The sequence below is a fragment of the Ranitomeya imitator genome, chromosome 1 (genome assembly GCF_032444005.1).
Source record: "Ranitomeya imitator isolate aRanImi1 chromosome 1, aRanImi1.pri, whole genome shotgun sequence".
NCBI lineage: Eukaryota > Metazoa > Chordata > Amphibia > Anura > Dendrobatidae > Ranitomeya > Ranitomeya imitator.
This window is the reverse complement of record NC_091282.1, coordinates 1,152,842,460-1,152,849,133: the sequence shown is the minus strand read 5'-3', so window position 1 is coordinate 1,152,849,133 and position 6,674 is coordinate 1,152,842,460.

The window sequence follows — 6,674 nt, the reverse complement described above, 5'->3', positions numbered from 1 at the left end:
CACATCCCGCGACAGAGATGGCCACCAAAAGGATCTAGCCACTAACTCTCTGGTACCAAAGATTCCAGGATGACCAGCCAACACCGAACAATAAACCTCAGAGATAACTTTATTCGTCCACCTATCAGGGACAAACAGTTTCTCCGCTGGACAACGATCAGGTTTATTAGCCTGAAATTTTTGCAGCACCCGCCGCAAATCAGGGGAGATGGCAGACACAATTACTCCTTCCTTGAGGATACCCGCCGGCTCAGATAAACCCGGAGAGTCGGGCACAAAACTCCTAGACAGAGCATCCGCCTTCACATTTTTAGAGCCCGGAAGGTACGAAATCACAAAGTCAAAACGGGCAAAAAACAGCGACCAACGAGCTTGTCTAGGATTCAAACGCTAAGCAGACTCGAGATAAGCCAAGTTCTTATGATCAGTCAATACCACCACGCGATGCTTAGCTCCTTCAAGCCAATGACGCCACTCCTCACCAGATCACCTGAGGGAGGAAACTCAGAAGCCGCAGTACCACTTTCCTCCACAAACGGAAGCTCCCAGAGAGAATCAGCCGAAGTACCACTTGTGACCACAGGAGGGAGCTCTGCCACAGAATTCACAACAGCAGCCACAACCACTTGAAAGAGAAGTATTTTTCCCGAAATACCACACTGTTCCATATGTGGCCTGTATATTTTATTTTTATGCAAAATAGTGCTGTATATCAGTAGAGTAACAGACAGCAAAAACAGTGGAAAACAGGCCTAAAATGCCCAAACTTGGAGCAGCCAGATATATGAGGCCTGTCATGGAAATACCACACTGCCAAATATGTGGCCTGTATTTTTTTAAAAGCAAAAGAGTACTGTATATAAGTAGAGTAACAGACAGGAAAAAGCTGGACTAATAGCCTAAAATGCCCAAACTTGGAGCACGCAGATATATGAGGCCTGTCACGGAAATACCACACTGCCAAATATGTGGCGTGTATTTTTTTAATGCAAAATAGTGCTGCATATAGTGCCATTTTTGTTTTTTGATGAATTTAAAACAAACAAAAAAAAGAGTGGCTCAAGGCTACCACACAGAACTATGCTACTGCGGAAATTAGAATTTTCAAAAACAGACACACCAGGACTCAGTCTGACATAACAGACTGTATTAACCCCTTTACCCCTAAGGATGGTTTGCACATTAATGACCGGGCCAATTTTTACAATTCTGTCCCTTTATGAGGTTATAACTCTGGAACGCTTCAACAGATCCTGATGATTCTGACAGTGTTTTCTCGAGACATATTGTACTTCAAGATAGTGGTAAAATTTCTTTGATATTACCTGTGTTATTTGCGAAAAAAAAACATAAAAGTGGCACAAATTTTGAAAATTTTGCAATTTTCCAACTTTGAATTTTTATGCCCTTAGATAACAGAGATATGCCACACAAAATACTTACAAAGTAACATTTCCCACGTCTACTTTACATCAGCACAATTTTGGAACACACATTTTTTTTTGTTAGGGAGTTATAAGGGTTAAAATTTGACCAGCAATTTCTCATTTTTACAACACAATTTCTTTTGGGGATCACATCACATTTCAAGTCACTTTGAGGGGTCTATATTATAGAAAATACCCAAGTGTGACACCATTCTAAAAACTGCACTCCTCAAGGTGCTCAAAACCACATTCAAGAAGTTTATTAACTCTTCAGGTGTTTCACAGGAATATTTGGAATGTTTAAAAAAATGAACATTTCACTTTTTTTCACAAAAAATTTAATTCAGCTTCAATTTGTTTTATTTTACCAAGGGTACAGGAGAAATTAGGCCCCAAAAGTTATTGTCCAATTTGTGCTGAATACGCTGTTATCCCATATGTGGGGGTAAACCACTGTTTGGGCACATGGCAGAGCTTGTAAGGGAAGGAGCGCCATTTGACTTTTCAATGCAAAATTGACTGGAATTGAGATGGGACGCCATATCTCGTTTGGAGAGCCCCTGATGAGCCTAAACATTGAAACTCCCCACAAGTGACACCATTTTGGAAAGAAGACCCCTAAGGAACTTTTCTAGATGTGTTGTGAATACTTTGAACCTCCAAGTGTTTCACTACAGTTTATAACGCAGAGCCGTGAAAATAGAAATTATTTTTTTTCCACAAAAATTATTTTTAGCCCCAGTTTTGTATTTTCCCAAGAGTAACAGGAGAAATTGGACCCCAAAAGTTGTTGTCCAATTTGTCCTGAGTACGTTGATACCCCATATGTGGGAGGGAACCACCGTTTGGGCGCATGGCAGAGCTTGGAAGGGAAGGCGCACTGTTTGGAATGCAGACTTAGATGGATTGGTCTGCAGGTGTCACGTTGCATTTGCTGAGCCCCTGATGTACCTAAATGGTAGAAACTCCCACAGGTGACCCCATATTGGATACTAGACCCCCCAAGTAACTTATCTAGATGTGTTGTGAGAACTTTGCACCCCCCAAGTGTTTCACTACAGTTTGTAACGCAGAGCTGTGAAAATAAAAATATTTTTTTTCCACAAAAATTATTTTTTAGCCCCCGGTTTCGTATTTTCCCAAGGGTAACAGGAGAAATTGGACCCCAAAAAGTTGTTGTCCAATTTGCTCTGAGTACGCTGATATACCATATGTGGGGTGGAACCACCGTTTGGGCGCATGGCAGAGCTCGGAAGGGAAGGCGCGCCGTTTGGATTGCAGATTCAGATGGATTGGTCCGCAGGCATCACATTGCATTTGCAGAGCTCCTGATGTACCTAAACAATAAAAAAACCCACAAGTGACCCCATATTGGAAACTATACCCCCCAAGGAACTTATCTAGATGTGTTGTGAGAACTTTGAACCCCCAAGTATTTCACTGCAGTTTATAACACAGAGCTGTGAAAATAAAAAAATCTTTTTTTTCCACAAAAATTATTTTTTAGCCAAGGTTTTGTATTTTCCCACAGGTAACAGGAAAAATTGGACCCCAAAAGTTGTTTTCAAATTGGTCCTGAGTACACTGATATCCGATATGTTGGGTTAAACCCCTGTTTGGGCGCACGGTAGAGCTCGGAAGGGAAGGAGCACTGTTTTACCTTTTCAATGCAGAATTGGCTGGAATTGAGATTGGACGCCATGTCGTGTTTGGAGAGCCCCTGATGTGCCTAAACATTGGAAACCCCTCAATTCTAACTGAAACCCAAACCCAAACACACCCCTAACCCTAATCTCAACCATAACCCTAATCCAAACCCTAATCCCAACCGTTAATGTAATCCAAACCCTAACTTTAGCCCCAACCCTAACCCTAACTTTAGCCCCAACCCTAACCCTAACTTTAGCCCCAACTCTAACCATAACATTAGCCCCAACCCTAACGCTAACTTTAGCCCCAACCCTATCCCTAACTTTAGCCCCAACCCTAACCCCAATGGGAAAATAGAAATAAATAATTTTTTTAAAATTTTATTATTTTTCCTTAACTAAAGGGGTGATGAAGAGGGGTTTGATTAACGTTTATAGCCTTTTTTTGGCTGATTTTTATGATTGGCAGCCGTCACACACTAAACGACGTTTTGTATTGCAAAAAATAGTTTTTGCGTCTCCACATTTTGAGAGCTATAATTTTTCCATATTTTGGTTCACAAAGTCATGTGAGGTCTTGTTTTTTTGTGGGACAAGTTGACGTATTTATTGGTACCATATTCGGGCACATGACATTTTTTGATTGCTTTTTATTACGATTTATGTGAGGTAGAATGAACAAAAAACAGCTATTCATGAATTTCTTTTATGGGGGGCTCTTAGACCGTTCCACGTTTGGTAAAATTGATAAAGCTTTTTTATTCTTTGGGTCAGTATAATTACAGCGATACCTCATTTATATAATTTTTTTAAGTTATGGCGCTTTTATACGATAAAAACTATTTTATATATAAAATAATTATTTTTGCATCGCCTTATTCTGGATACTATAACTTTTTTATTTTTTCGTTGATGACGCTGTATGGCAGCTCGTTTTTTGCAGGACAAGATGTTTTTTTCAGCGGTACCATGATTATTTATAGCCATCTTTTTGATCGTGCTTTATTCCACTTTTTGTTTGGCGGTATGATAGTAAAGCGTTGTTTTTTGTCTCGTTTTTTTACGGTGATCAATGAAGAGGTTAACTAGGGGGACAGTTTTATAGGTCGGGTCATTATGGACGCGGCGATACTAAATATGTGTACTTTTATTTTTTTTATTTAGATAAAGAAATGTATTTATTGGAACAATATTTTTTTTTTCTTTGTTTAGGAATTTTTTTTTTTACACTTGTAAATAATTTTTTTTTTAATTTTTTTTACTTTGTCCCAGGGGTAACATGACTATATAAGGTCAGATCGCTGATCTGACACTTTGCTGTGCACTGTGTCAGATCAGCGATCACACAGGTACAGAAGGGAGGCTTCCCGGCACCTGCTCTGAGCAGGCGCTTGGAAGCCACCTCCCTGCAGGACCCGGAAGGCCCCTCATTGCCATTTTGGATCCAGGCCTGCAGGGAGTAGGAGGTAGTAGAACCTTGGGGCAATGTGATCACATTACGTTGCTCTGAGGGTCTCAAGGAAGCACGCAGGGTGCCCCCTCCCTGCGCGATGTTTTCCTGTGCCGCCGGAACACTGCGATCATCTTTTATCGCAGTGTGCAGGGGGTTAATTTGCCAGGAGCGGTCCATGACCACTCCTGGCACATAGGGCCGGATGTCAGCTGCGACAGTCAGCTGACACCTGGCTCTGATCGGCCGAGTTCCCCTCGTGAGAGCGGCTGATCGGTGATGACGTACTATCCCGTCGGTGGTCATACGGGCTCATACCACCTCGATTGGATAGTACGTCCAATGTCAGAAAGGGGTTAATGTGTATTTTGCGTTTTTGAATGAAAACAAAAAAAAATTAACTAAGGCTAGCACACAGTACTATGCTACGTATGCCTGTGGAAATACTTTTTTTCAAAAACAGATACACCAGGACTCAGCCTGACATAACAGACTGTATTAATTTTTTTGGCCTTTTTAGTGAGTTTAAACCTGTCCAAAAAAGAGTGGCACAAGGCTAGCACACAGAAGTACGCCATGTATGCCTGCTGAAATATGTTTTTTCTAAATCAGATACAACAGATCTCAGCCTGACATGACAGACTGTATTAACATTTTTTTAGGGTTTTGTATAATTAAAAAAAAAAAAGAACAAGGCTCGCAGACAGAACTATGAAACTTATGCCTGTCAAGCTACGATTTTTCCACCTGTAACAACTCTGCTGGCATTACAGCATGGCCTCACATCTCTCACACAATCTTACCCACTGCTCCAGGCCATGATGTGGTTTCTCTTTAATGCCAGCTCCATGTTCTGTGTCTCTGCTCTCTGCATGCATCATGGCTATGTGTATAGGGGGGCGGCACCTGAACTCTCTGGTTCTTATAGGAATCAGGTGCACCTGTCCAATCAGTTCCTGACCAATTACCAAGAGGCCTCCTGTATATAGTGCAGCTCCACCCTGTGCTCTGGGCCTGTGCAATGTGTTAGCTCAGTTAGTGTTTAGCTGCTGAGTTTGCCTGGCCTTGCTCTGAGTTACTCCTCTGAGCTTTTCTCTGTGCTTTTGCCTTGTTCTTGTAGTCCGCCCTCCAGGAGGCAGAATATCCTGGTCCCTGTGTCTTTGTCCCTGTGTCTTGTTCTATTGCCTTGTCTGTACTTTGTCTTTTCTCGGTCTCCTTGTCTGTGGCTTTCTTCCCTGCTTTCTTTCCTTGTGTTTTCTGTCTGCTTTCACTCCGCACTCTTGCGGCTCTGCACTCAGACCTTGCTTCGCACTCTCTGGCTTTGCTCTGTGGCTCCGCTCTTTGCGGTTCTATCTGGCTCTGCTCTTTGCGGTACTATCTGGCTCCGCCTCCTGTGTTTCTGCACTTGGCTCCGTCTCTGCTCTTGGCTCCGCCTCCAGCGTCTCCGCTCTTGGCGTTACCTCCAGCGTCTCCGCTCTTGGCTCCGCCTCCAGCGTCTCCGCTCTTGGCGTTACCTCCAGCGTCTCCGCTCTTGGCTCCGCCTCCAGCGTCTCCGCTCTTGGCTTCGCCTCCAGCATCTCCGCTCTTGGCTCCGCCTCCAGCGTCTCCGCCCTTGGCTCTGCCTTCTCCTTCTCTTTTCTTAGTTCCACCTTCTACTTGTTACTTGGTCCTCCTGTGTGAACAGGTCCCTACCTGTTTCTTCATACCTCATTCCTTTCTGCTTGTATCCTTTCCTGCACCTCCTGTGTGAACAGGTCCCTACCTGTTCCTTCATTCTCCTTTCCTTATGGCTTGTTTCCATACCTGCATCTTCTGTGTGTACAGGTCCCTACTAGTGTTGAGCATTCCGATACCGCAAGTATCGGGTATCGGCCAATATTTGCAGTATCGGAATTCCGATACCGAATTCCGATACTTCCCGCGTATCGGATACCGGAATCGGAAGTTCCCAGAATTCAAACTGAACGCAGCAGCCAATGAGGAATGATTGGAAGTGTGGGCACATCCTGTTTAGCATGGTGGGCATGTAAGTACTGGCAAGGCTTGGATTGGCTGCTGAAATGATGTCACTCTGCACTATAAAAAACGCTGCCGCCATTTTGCGCTCACTCTGCTGTGATTTCAGTTAGGGACAGGACGCTGTGTTCT